This window comes from Callithrix jacchus, chromosome 12 (assembly GCF_049354715.1).
Source record: "Callithrix jacchus isolate 240 chromosome 12, calJac240_pri, whole genome shotgun sequence".
In the NCBI taxonomy this organism is placed as follows: domain Eukaryota; kingdom Metazoa; phylum Chordata; class Mammalia; order Primates; family Cebidae; genus Callithrix; species Callithrix jacchus.
Genome location: NC_133513.1, coordinates 36189589 through 36201846, shown reverse-complemented (window position 1 = coordinate 36201846; position 12258 = coordinate 36189589). Strand labels below are relative to the sequence as shown.

The 12258-nt window shown below is 41.9% G+C and overlaps 1 protein-coding gene across 1 annotated transcript in view; it reads right to left on the bottom strand.

The window, feature by feature from the left end:
* The window catches only part of LOC100405404 (ribosome biogenesis protein BMS1 homolog), an 83680-nt gene that overhangs the window by 68808 nt on the left and 2614 nt on the right, over positions 1 to 12258 (bottom strand). The gene's annotated exons all lie outside the window — the stretch shown is intronic.

Below are 12258 nucleotides of genomic sequence, written 5' to 3'. Positions count from 1 at the left end.
CATGTATGTCTTTGGGATGTGGGAGGAAACTAGAATAGCTAGGGGAAAACCACGTAGACATTAGAATGTGTAGACTCCATACAGTAAATGCCCACAGCCAGGAATTGATTTTTTCCTCATCAACTTTATAATGAAATGACATTAGAGGAAATGGCATAGAACCAAATGAGGTTATTCAAGGACCTGCTGTATGTGAAAAAATGGTAAAAACCTCCTAAAACAAAGAACAAAAGATAAAGACTGCCAAGTACACAAAGGAGATTCAAACCTTCTTTGCTGAGAATCTCAAAGAGTAAGTTTTCCAGCTGATTTGTCACCAGCAAAAGTAGAAACTGACTTGTCCTTTACTGTCAGCTGGGTGTCACCTGCTCAAGAGACGCTAACAGCCTGTCTGTCAAAGGCTCAAGGAAGATGCTGCCTTGCTCATGAAAAGGACAATAGCCATGCACAGTGGCTCATGCCTGTAATCTCAGCACTTTGAGAGGCTGAGATGGGCCAACTGCTTGTGCCCGGGAGTTCAAGACCAGCCTGGACAACATAGAAGGACTCCACCTCTACAAAAAGTTAACAAAAAATTGCTGGGCATGATGGTCCAGCAATTGAGAGGCTGAGGTGGGAAGATCGTTTGTGCAAATGAGGTTGAGGCTATAGTGAGCTGTGATCATGTCGCTGCACTCCAGCCTGGCAACAAAGTGAGACTTGTCTCCTAAACAAAAATGAAAAAACAATGACTATCCCATTCAAAAGGAGCCAAAATTCTGAGAAAATAAGTCCAAGCTAAGTAATTAGTACACAAAGACAATGGTTTGGCTGATATAACAAGAGGCCCCAACATGTAAATATTAAGGGTTCCAGGAAATTAAAGGAACAGATAGAAGAGAATTAATCAAAAACTAATTAAGGCTGGGCACCATGGCTCACATACCTGTAATCCCAGCACTTTGGAAGGCCAGGGTGGGCAGATCACCTGAGGTCTAGAGTTCCAGACCAGCCTGGCCAAGATGGTGAAATCCCATCTGTACTAAAAATACAAAAATTAGTGGGGTGTGAGCACACCTGTAATCCCAGCTACTCGGGAGGCTGAGGCAGGAGAATTCCTTGAACTCAGGAGGCGGAGGTTGCAGTGAACCAAGATCGTGCCACTGCAGTTTGGGCTGGGCAACGGAGTGAGACTCCATCTCAAAAAAAAGAAAAAACTAATTAAGATACCTTGAGTTGAAAGATTTGAGTCTTCATATTGAAAGAGATTAATACAAGAGACCAGACTAAAAAGCACTTTGGTTTCAGCTTTGACTTATAAAAAGCCTAGAAGTTGTCACTTCCATCCTTACGACAAGAAAAACTGGACAAACTCAATGACTTTCCTCGAATTCATCAAAAATTGAGTTCACAAAGGCAAACTGCCACCTTAAAATGTGGAGAGACTGACACAGCCAGTCACAGCCAAGATCTGCTTACCTGGAATAGAAGCTACCAAAGACATAAATTGGTAGGAGCACTTAAATGTTTCATCTGAAATCTGCTAGAGGCTGAGTGTGAGGAGCATCAGAGTGAGAAACTCCTGGGAACAACAGTCTCAGTGGAGTACCCAACATTTATGGACTTTCTCTCTAGGAACCTCACCAACTCCTCATGGAGAAAAATCAAAGAAAGACCCACTCTTAGAACTAGCAAAGGAAGGAAAATAGGTCAATAGAAACTTTCCCAAGTGAAATGCAAAGAGAAATAACATTAAAAAATAAATAAATAAATGAAAACAAAGCCAAGAGTGGTGGCTCATGCCTATAATCCCAGCACTTTGGGAGGCTGAGGCAAGTGGATCATTTGAGGTCAGGAGCTTGAGACCAGCTTGGCCAACATGGTGAAACCCCTATCTCTACTAAAAATACAAAAATTAGTTAGAGTGGTGGCATACACCTGTAATCCCAGCTAGTTGGGAGTCTGAGGCAAGAGAATCACTAGAACTCAGCAGGTGGAGGTTGCACTGAGCCAAGATCACACCACCACACTCCAGCCTAGGAGAAACAGTAAGACTCTGTCCAAAAAAAAAAAATCTAAGAACTGTAGAACAACACCAAAAGGTGTAACATACACATAATTGAAATACCAAAAGGAAAAACGAGAATAAAGAAGAAATATCTGAAGTAACAATGGCCAAAACATTCCAAAATTGATGACAGATCCAGAAAGCTCAAAAAACACCAAGGACCAAGAAAGATAAATACAACATACAACTAGACACATCGTGTTCAAACAGCAGAAAATCAAAGACAAAGACAAAATCTTAAAAAAACCTACCAGGGGGGCCGGGCGCGGTGGCTCAAGCCTGTAATCCCAGCACTTTGGGAGGCCGAGGCGGGTGGATCACGAGGTCAACAGATCGAGACCATCTTGGTCAACATGGTGAAACCCCGTCTCTACTAAAATTACAAAAAATTAGCTGGGCACGGTGGTGCGTGCCTGTAATCCCAGCTACTCAGGAGGCTGAGGCAAGAGAATTGCCTGAACCCAGGAGGCGGAGGTTGCGGTGAGCCGAGATCGCGCCATTGCACTCCAGCCTGGGTAACAAGAGCGAAACTCCGTCTCAAAAAAAAAAAAAAACCTACCAGGGGTAGGAGGGGAGGAGAGCACCAGAAAAAAAGGATACGACTTACAGCAAAATCTCAAAACCCATGCAAGTAAGAAAAGTGGAGTGAAATATCTAAAGTATTGAAAGAATAGAAAGAAAAATACCAACCTAGAGTTAATGTAAAAGGCACACTGACACATACATTTATATAATTCTGAATGACAAGAACAAAATCTCACAAGTTCCAGATGAAAGAACAGCTGACTACACAGGAAAGAGAGGTATCCTAGCTTCAGCTTTCTCCTCTGCTGTACTAGAAACAAAAAGACAATGGGATTTCAGAAAAAGAATTGCACTCTGGGAACACTAGGATTTTTTTTTTTTTTTTTTTTTTTTTTTTTAGACGGAGTTTCGCTCTTGTTACCCAGGCTGGAGTGCAATGGCATGATCTTGGCTCACTGCAACCTCCGCCTCCTGGGTTCAGGCAATTCTCCTGCCTCAGCCTCCTGAGTAGCTGAGATTACAGGCACGCGCCACCATGCCCAGCTAATTTTTTTTTTTTGTATTTTTAGTAGAGACGGGGTTTCACCATGTTGACCAGGATGGTCTCGATCTCTTGACCTTGTGATCCACCCACCTCGACCTCCCAAAGTGCTGGGATTACAGGCGTGAGCCACCGTGCCCGGCCTTTTTTTTTAAGGAATTGGAAAAGAGGAGTTTTGCTCTTGTTGCGGAGGCTGGAGTGCAATGACACAATCTTGACTCTCTGTAACCTCTGCCTCCCAGGTTCCAGCGATTCTCCTGCCTCAGCCTCCTGAGTAGCTGGGATTACAGGCACCCACCACTATGTCCCGCTAATATTTATATTTTTAGTAGAGACAGGGTTTACACCATGTTGGCCAGGCTGGTCTCAAACTCCTGACCTCAAGTTATCCAACCACCTTGGCCTCCCAAAGTGCTGAGATTACAGGCATGAGCCATCCTGCCTGGCCTGCTATAAATTCTAAAATTCTATAAATTTCAGTCAGTTCAAAATGACTTAATCCTTTAATACTTATCAAGATTTGTTTTATGGCCCAGAATGTGATCTGTCTTAGTAAATATCCCATGTGCACACGAAAAGAATGTATATTCTGCTGTAGAGTATAGTAAAAACATCAGTTAGGTCAAGTTGGTTGTGTTGATAGTTTCGTTTAATCTTGCATATCCTTACAGACTTTCGTTTTTTTTTGAGATGGAGTTTCGTTTTTGTTGCCCAGCCTGGAGTGCAATGGCATGATCTCAGCTCACTGCAACCTCCACCTCCCAGGTTCAACCAATTCTCCTTCCTCAGCCTCCAAGTAGCTGGGATTACAGGCATGTGCCACCATGCCTGGCTAATTTTTTGTATTTTTTTAGTAGAGACAGGGTTTCACCATGCTGGCCAGGCTGGTCGAGAACTCCTGACGCAACTCAGCCTCCCAAAGTGCTGAGATTACAAGCGTGAGCCACCGCGCCTGGACCAGATTTTTCTATTTGTTCTATCAATTATTAAGAAAAGGGTTTTAAAATCTCTGATTATTAATTGTGCAACTGTCTACTTTTCCTTGTAGTTCTATAACTTTTTGTTTCACATAAATATGTGAAACAAAATATGTGAAATAAAAAGTTATAGAACTACAAGGAAGATAAGCATTTAGATTTTTTTTGCACGATCTTGGCTCACTGCAACCTCCGCCTCCCAGCTTCAAGTGATTTCCTGCCTCAGCCTCCCGAGTAGCTGGAATTACAGGCAGCTACCACCATGGCAGGCTAATTTTTTGCATTTTTAGTAGAGATGGGGTTTCACCATGTTGGCCAGGCTGGTCTCAAACTCCTGACCTCAGGTGACCCACCCACCTCAGCCCCCCAGAATGCTGGGATTATAGGGGTAAGCCACTGCACCCAGCCTAAGTAACATATTTTTATTCTTGGAAGTCTTTTACTGGCCACCTGTCATAGTCTGTTGAAACACTCCTCTTCCTTTCTGTGTCTCCTTTGCACAGCACCTGACTCCTGCACTCATTGAGAGCCTGTTCCCTGGCACCTGGCCTGTAGCTGGAACTACAGGCATGTACCACCACACCCAGCTAATTTTTGTGTTTTTTTTTTTAGTAGAGATCGGGTTTCACTGTGTTGGCCAGATGGTCTCCAACTTTGACCTCGTGATCCACCTGCCTCGGCCTCCCAAAGTGCTGGGATTATAGGCATGAGCCACCGCACCCGGCTGCATTTAGGATTTTTATAGAACTAGAAGGCAGATAAGCAAAAGTTATAGAACTACAAGGTAAATAAGCATTTAGGATTTTTGTATCCTCTTGACGTGTTTATCATTATATAAGGTTCTTTTTAGCCATGATACGGGTTGGTTGACTATCCCCTATCCAAAATGCTTGGGACCAGAAGTGTTTCTGATTTTGAATCCTTTCAGATTTTTGAATATTGGCATTCTACTTATAAATAGCTTCAGCATCCCTAATGAAAAAATCCAAAATATGAAATGTTCTACTCAACATTTCTGTTGAGCATCATGTCAGTGCTCAAAAACTTCCCAAGAATTTCAGGTTTCTGGTTGGGGATACTCAACTTGTAATACTCTTTGTTTTGAAATCTCCTGTCCAATATTTAATCTGATATGAAAGCTGTCTGCTTAGGCTGGGCGTGGCAGCTCCTGCCTGTAATCCCAGCACTTTGAGAGGCTGAGACAGGTGGATCACCTGAGGTCAGGAGTTTGAGGCCAGGCTGGTCAACATGGTGAAATCCCATCTCTAATAAAAATACAAAAATTAGCTGGGCATGGTGGCGAATGCCTGCAATCCCAGTAGGAGGCTGAGGCAGGAGAATCACTTGAACCCAGGAGGTGGAGGTTGCAGTGAGCTGAGATCATGCCACTGCTCTCCAGCCTGGGTGACAGAGCAAGACTCCATCTCAAAACAAAAAAAAAGAAGAAGAAAAAAGAAATCTGTCTGTTTAGTGTTAGCTTGGTATATCTTAATTTGATTAGCGTTAGCATGGTATATCTTTTACAATCCTTCTACTTTTTTTTTTTTTTTGAGACAGAGTCTTGCTCTGTGCGCAGGCTAAAGTACAGTGGTGCAATCTTGCCTCACTGCAACCTCCGCCTCTGGGGTTCAAGAGATTCTATTGCCCCAGCCTCCCAAGTAGCTGGGACTACAGACACCCGCCACCATACCCTGATAATCTTTTTGTACTTTTAGTAGAGATGGGCCTTCATCAAGTTGGCTATGCTGGTCTTGAACCCCCAACCTCAAGTGATCCACCTGCCTTGGCCTCCCAAAGTGCTAGGATTATAGGTATGAGCCACCTCGCCAGCCTCAGTCCTTCTACTTTTAACCTATTTCTGTCTTTATATTAATATGAGTTTCTTGTCTATAGTATATAAGTGAGCAATACTCTTTTTGAAATCCAATTTGGCAATATCTGCCTTTGGATATTTGAGGCATTTTTATGTAACAAGAATATTGATATGACTCTTCAAGTCTATAATCTATTTGTTTCTAGCTTTCTACTTGTTCCAGCTGTTGTTTGATCTTTTTTCTCTTTTTAAGACTTCTATTGGATTTAGTATTTTTTTATGATTTCTCCTTCAGGACTTTGCCCCAGTGTAACTTCCTCAATGAAACTAAATTTATGCCTAATTTATCATTTTTTACATTACAAGTATTCCCATTTTTCTTCCATTTCTATTTATAACTTGTTATTAGCTAACATGTTTAAAATTTGTATCTAGGCCAGGTGTGGCAGCTCACACCTGTAATCTCAGCACTTTGGGAAGCCGAGGCAGGAAGATCACCTGAGGTCAGGAGTTCGAGACCAGCCTGGCCAAGATGGTGAAATCCCATCTCTAATAAAAATACAAAAATTAGCCAGGCATGGTGGCCAGCGCCTGGAATCCCAGCTACTTAGGAGGCTGACACATGAGAATTGCTTGAACCAAGGTGGAGATTTGCAGTGAGCTGAGATTACACCACTGCCCTTCAGCCAGGGAGACAGAGCAAGACTTCATCTCAAAAAAAGTAAAAATAAAAATTAATTAATAAAATGTGTATCTAATTACCTGTTAGCTAGTGACATTTTTAATTTTTTCACTTTTTTAGAGACAGGGTCTTGCTATGTTGGCCAGGTTAGACTTGAACTCGTGGCCTCAAGCAATCTTCCTGTCTTGGCCTCACGAAGTGCTAGGATTACAGGCATAAACTGCTGCACCCAGCCTAGTGACTTTCATATAATTATTCTGTATTCAAGATAAATGTGTTGATGTAGTATCTCCACGAAATTGGGGAGCTTTTTTGGTTTTTCTTTTTGAGCCAGGGTCTCACTCTGTTGCCTGGGCTAGTGTGACCGCTGTTCACCACAGCACTGACCTCCTGGGCTCAGGTAATCTTCCCAAGTAGCCAGGACTACAGGCATACGCCACCATGCCCAGCTAATTTTTTTTGCCTTTTTTTTGTAGAGACAGGGTTTTGCCATGTTGCCCAGGCTGTTCTCAAACTCCTGGCCTCAAGCAATCCTCTTACCTTATACTCCCAAAGAGCTGGGATTACAGGAGTAAGCCACCACTCCCAGCCTCCAGTAAGTTTCTTATTGTTGAAGTAGCCATACTTTCTTTGATATAAACCCTACTTGGTCAGTCATTTATTCAGTGAATACATATTGAGCATCTGCTGTTACAGTGTTGGAAAGATTCTTGTGAACAAAATTACTACTTTCATGGAGAGGATATTCCAATAGAACATGCTGCATTTATTCTTTGGTATAATCCTTGATGTAGCCTCCCTATATTTTTTGTGATTTTCGTTTGTTGTGTTACCTTATAAGATTTTGTTACTAGGTGTACTTTCTTAAAGCTGTTTAAATTTTTGCTGTATTACCTTGCTTCTTTATTAATGCCAGCTTTAAACTTAACCACTTTTATGACCAGTTCCAACAAACTGCTTTTAGTTTTACATTTAGCCTTGCTCCTTATTTGTTTTATGTTAATTAATGATTTTTATCCTAACCTTGTCCTGCTTTGCTTTTCCAGTTTCTTTGAACAAATACATAATTCATATTTTCAGTTTATTTGTTTTTTGTTTTTTTTTTAAGACAGGGTTTCACCATGTTGGTCAGACTGGTCTTGAACTCACAACCTCAGGTGATCCACCCGCCTTGGTCTTCATAGTGCTTGGATTACAGGCGTGAGCCACCATGCCTGGCAATATTTTCAGTTTAGTTATAAAAATAAGTTACAGTATTCTGCAATAAATTTACTTGTCATCCTAAAGTATTCTCCTTACAATTTATTCCAGTTAATTAATAATTTGGATTTTAATATTTACCTTAAATCCAAAGTTTTATTTAGGGGACGATTTCTTTTGTGATTATATACCCTAAGTGAAGTAATCCATCTATTCCTTTCAGTCTTTTTCTTTCTTTTTCTTTTTCTTTTTTTTCTTTTTTTCTTTTTTTTTTTTTTGAGATGGAGTCTCTCTCTGTTGCAAGGCTGGAGTGCAGTGGCTCGATCTTGGCTCACTGCAACCTCCACCTCCCAGGTTCAAGCGATTCTCCTGCCTCAGCCTCCCAAGTAGCTGGGACAACAGACATCCACCAACATGCCTGGCTAAATTTTGCATTCACCATGTTGGCCAGGATGGTCTTGATCTCATGACCTGGTGATCCACCTGCCTCGGCCTCCCAAGGTGCTGGGATTACAGATGTGTCCTTTCAGTTCTTTTTCTTTTTTTTTCTTTTTTTGAGACGGAGTCTCCCTCCATCGCCAGGCTGGAGTGCACTGGCGCGATCTTGGCTTACTGCACCCTCTGCCTCCGGGTTCAAGCAATTATCCTGCCTCAGCCTCCCGAGTAGCTGCGAGTACAGGCGCACGACACTACGCCCAACTAATTTTTGTATTTTTTAGTAGAGACGGAGTTTCACCATGTTGGGCAGGATGGTCTCAATCTCTTGACCTTGTGATTCGCCTGCCTTGGCCTCCCAAGGTGCTGAGATTACAGGCGTGAGCCACTGCGCTTTTTCTTTTTTCTTTTTATTTATTTATTTATTTATTTATTTATTGTCTTCTTTAAGTGAACATGATTGCTGTGTCCTTTCAGTTTTTGTTTTTGTTTTGTTTTTTTTGAGACCGAGTTTTGCTCTGTCGCCCAGGTTGGAGCACAGTGGCACAATCTCAGCTCACTGCAACTTCCACCGCCTGGGTTCAAGCAATCCCCCTACCTCAGCCTCCCAAGTAGCTGGGACTACAGCTACTACAGGCACCCGCCACCTCGCCCTACTAATTTTTTGTATTTTAGTAGAGACGGGGTTTCACCATGTTGGTCAGAATGATCTCGATCTCCTGACCTTGTGATCCGCCCACCTTGACCTCCCAAAATGTTGGGATTACATGTGTGAGCCACCGAGCCCAGCTGTCCTTTCAGTTTTAAAGCTCACAAATAAGGATGTAATAACTCAAAATTCTACTTCTTTTTTTTTTTTTTTTTTTTGAGAAGGGGTCTTGCTCTGTCGCCCAGGTTGGAATGCAGTGGAGCCATCACAGCTCACTGCAAACTCCACCTCCTGGTTTAAGCAATTATCCTGCCTCAGTCTCCCAAGTAGCTGGGACTACAGGTACCTGCCACCATGCCCGGATAATTTTTTTTGTATTTTTGGTAGAGATGGGTTTTGCCATGTTGGCCAGGCTGGTCTTGAACTCCTGACCTCAGGTGAGCCACCCACCTCAGTCTCCCAAAGTGCTGGAAATATAGGCATGGCCTACTGTCCCTCGCCTCAAAATTCTACTTCTAACAAATTTCTACTTTTTAGTATTTTCTTAGTGACCAGAATATGATCTAATGATGAAAAATGAGTGATGAAAAATTTATTGTCAGGTGACCTAGATCCCATAATAGGCATGGCACTTAACCTTTTTTACTTCAGTTTTATTTTGGGTAAACAATGATATCCATGTTACACTTTTGCTGTTGAGATTTATTATACAAATTTACAATATTTAGAAACCATCTGACATAGAATACCTCTGAATTTTAGAATTTTATTATCTTTTCAATTTTTGCAATTTTTCCCTGAAGAGCAAAATATTCCATTAGGTAAAATACAGGATAGCTAGCTATGTTTCCTTATTTTTAATCTCCTTGATCTGTCATAAGCTGAAAGAGGCATCCTGCCTCTCTCAATAGTTTTCTATCACCAAGGCAGCACCTGCTTTTGCATTTGGCTACATAAAAACATGACTTTTATCCTCTTGCTAATTTTGCTACTTATCATTGTGTGATATCTATTTTCATACCATTAAGGGTGCAAGTTCCACTTTGATATAAAGAAGGGTACTCTTATTTGCTTTTTAATTATTTTTGCCAGAAATATTTTGCCCATTTCTTTGCTTTCCTTCCTTTAACAATTTTAGGGGTTTTTTGTTGTTGTTTTATTTTGTTTTTTTTGAGACAGAGTTTTACTCTTGCTGCCCAGGCTGGAGTGTAGTGGCGTTCCAGGTTCAAATGATTCTCCTGCCTCAGCCTCCTTAGTAGCTGGGATTACAGGCCTGCACCACCACTCCCAGCTAATTTTATGTTTTTTGTTTTTGTTTTTGTTTTTGAGATGGAGTTTCGCTCTTGTTACCCAGGCTGGAGTGCAATGGCGCGATCTCCACTCACCGCAACCTCCACCTCCTGGGTTCAGGCAATTCTCCTGTCTCAGCCTCCTGAGTAGCTGGGATTACAGGCACACACCACCATGCCCAGCTAATTTTTTGTATTTTTAGTAGAGACGGGGTTTCACCGTGTTGACCAGGATGGTCTCAATCTCTTGACCTTGTGATCCACCCGCCTCGGCCTCCCAAAGTGCCAGGATTACAGGCTTGAGCCACTGCACCCGGCCCCTAATTTTATATTTTTAATAGAGACAGGGTTTCTCCATGTTGGTCAGGCTGGTCTCGAACTCCCGACCTCAGGTGATCTGCCCACCTGACCTCCCAAAGTGCTAGGATTACAGGCGTGAGCTAGTGTGCCTGGACTTTCAGATTTCTTAAAAACAAGTGTTTAAGAAATAATATGGCTGTATTTTGGTTTTTAAAACTAATATGATAGTCTGTCTTAGAAATTCAGCCATTCATATTTTTTGTAATAATGTATTTTGGTTTTGATCTGAACCTTAGTGTATCAACTATTACATTAATATTTGAATATAACATGTCTATTTCAATTTATACCATTAATCACACTTTCTCAGTTCCTTTACCTCTTCTGGTTTGTTCAGAAAATAAAGGTCTGAAATGTGAAATAGAATTATAGGCACAAATGCCAGAAAGTATAACTGTGACTTGTGTATATTACCCCATAAATACAGCCTAAATGGGGGAAAAAAATCATTTACTGAAATAGACTGAAGATGCACTTGATTTCTTCCTCCAGATACTCTATATTTTATCCCCGTATCAAACAGCAACACCAGAAAATGGTCTAAAGCAGTGCTGTCCAACTTGGTAGCCACTAGCCACATGTGGCAACTAAGCACTTAAAATGTTACTATGTGACTTACAATTACATTTTAATTTTATTTCAATATCCACATAAGGCTAGTGGTTACTCTACTAATCTATATATGATACTGTACTACAATATTTTGATTCTCTGAAAACCTATATTCACTGAGTTTTTTCATAGCTCTTCAGTCCTCTGTTCCCACTGAAAGAGGCTGAGTTTCAGTGTCTCTGTGTGAGTGAGTGTGTGTGTGTGTGTGTGTGTGTGAGAGAGACAAAGTTTCACTCTTGTTGCCCAGGCTGGAATGCAATGGTGTGATCTCGGCTCACCACAACCTCCACCTCCTGGGTTCAAGCAATCCTCCTGTTTCAACCTCCCAAATAGCTGTGATTACAGGCATGCCCTACCACGCCCAGCTAATTTTGTATTTTTAGTAGAGACAGTGTTGCTCCATGTTGGTCAAACTGGTCTCGAACACCCCAGATGATCTGCCTGCCTCGGCCTCCCAAAGTGCTGGGATTACAGGTGTGAGCCACCGCGCTCAGCCTGAATTTCTTTTATTGAAGTTATTGGAAGGTTGCACACTTCATCGCCCATGCGGAGTGCAAGAGAATAATTTTAAACTCACTGCCAGGAAGTCTTCATGTCTCACTAATAATCAATATGGTTTTTCTTTATGGAAATGTAAACCATATGACAGATGCCTGCATTGTGTAATGTTGTATCGAACCAAGCACAGAAAGTCAACACCAAGACAAAAGTATGCCAAATTGCAGGGTTTATTGCCAGCGACCACAGAGGACTCATGTCTCTCCAACCCGTGGCAGAGAAAGAAGGGAGACAAGACCTTTTTATACCCACAAGACCACCTTGGGAGTGGGGGTGAGGAGGAGGAGGATGAAAGCTGTCAATCACCTCCTATGCTGAGACAAGGGTGAGGGGGGCTCCGGACATTCCAAGGGCCAGGGGACTTTTGTCATTCCGATTGCCACTTAAGAGGTTTACAGAAATTAAGATAAACATTAGCTTATACATTATTTGGACAGGTGTGGGGTCCACATAATTTTAGGTTACTTAGCACCAGGATGGAATTATCCAGGGGTGCTTACTCTGGTCATTACCGGTAAACAAAGGCCAGCAATTCTGGCAGTTACAGATAAGAGAAGGTATGCAGCTTTA